Raw genomic sequence first — 1676 nt, forward strand, 5'->3', positions numbered from 1 at the left:
AGAGCTTTCCTCTTTGGTCAGGAACAAGACAGGGATGTCCATTCTCACCAGTGTTATTTAAGATGGTACCTGAAGAGCTAAGTACAGCAATCAGAAAAAAAGAAAAAGAAAAGGAAAAAAGAAAGAAGAAAGAAAGAAAGAAAGAAAGAAAGAAAGAAAGAAAGAAAGAAAGAAAGAAAGAAAGAAAGAAAAGAAAAGGCATTCAAATGGGCAAGTAAGAAGTGAAACTTTCACTATTGGCAGACAACATGATATCCGTAAGATTACATCAAATAACAGCTAAAATGGCTTAAAAAATTCAGTAAAGTCTCAGGATACAAAATTGATATACCGAAATCTATTCATTACTATACAACAATAATGAAGCAGCAGAAAGAGAAATTAAGGAAACCCATTTACAACTGCGCCAAAAACAAGATTGTTTGTAATAAGATTACAATAAGAATATCCAATGGAAAAAAGTCAGTCTCTTCAACAAGAAAATTGGACAGCTACATGCAAAAAAAAAAAAAAAAAGAAAAAGAAAAAAAAGAAACCAGACCATTTTCTTACACTAAACACAAAAATAACTTCAAAATGGATTAAAAGACCTAAATATGAAACCTAAAACCATAAAAATGCTAGAGGAGAACACAGCAAATAATCTCTTTGATGATGGCCATAACGACTTTCTTCTAGGTATGTCTCCTGAGACAAGGGAAACAAAAGCAAAAATAAACTACTGGGGCATCATCAAAATAATAAGCTTCTACATAGTGAGGAAACAATCAACAAAACTAAAAGGCAAACTATGAAATGGGGGAAGATATCTGTAAATGACATATCTAGTGAAGTATCCAACATATAAAGAACTTGTAAATCTCAACACCTCCCAAAAGGATAATCCAATTAAAAATGGGCAGAAGACATGAATAGACATTTTTTCCAAAGAAGACATACAGATGACCAATAGGTGAAAAGACACAACACAAGAAACAAAAGGTTTTGGTGAGGATGTGGAGAAAAAGAAATCCTCTTGCACTGTTGGTAGGAATGCAAACTGGTGCAGCCACTCTGGAAAACAATATGGAGTTTCCTTACAAAGTTAAAAAATAGAACCAGCCTATCATCCAGCAATTGTACTACTAGATATTTACCCAAAGAATACAACATTACTAATTCAAAGGGATACATTACCCCAATATTTATAGCAGCATTATCTCCAATAGCTAAACTATGGAAACTGCCCAATGTCCACTGACTGTAAAAAATGCATAAAGAAGAGGTGGTACACACATACACACACATACACACAAACACACCTATATATTGTATACATATATATATACACGTGTGTATGTGTGTATGTGTGTATATATGTATGTATATATACATAAATATGTGTGTATATGTATATACATATACACACACAAAAATGGAGTATTACTCAGCCATAAAAAGAATGAAATCTTGCCATTTGCAATAACATGAATAGAATTAGAGATTATGCTAAATGAAGTAAATCAGTCAGAGAAAGACAAACAACCATATGATTTCACTCATGTGTAGAATTTAAGAAGCAAAACAAGCATAGGGGAAAAAAAAGACAGAGAGATGCAAGCCAAGAAACAGATTCTTAACTATAGAAAACAAACAGGTGGTTGCCACTGGGGATGTAGGTGAGGAGATGGGTTAAG

The sequence above is a fragment of the Vulpes lagopus genome, unplaced genomic scaffold, assembly GCF_018345385.1.
Source record: "Vulpes lagopus strain Blue_001 unplaced genomic scaffold, ASM1834538v1 ctg175, whole genome shotgun sequence".
In the NCBI taxonomy this organism is placed as follows: domain Eukaryota; kingdom Metazoa; phylum Chordata; class Mammalia; order Carnivora; family Canidae; genus Vulpes; species Vulpes lagopus.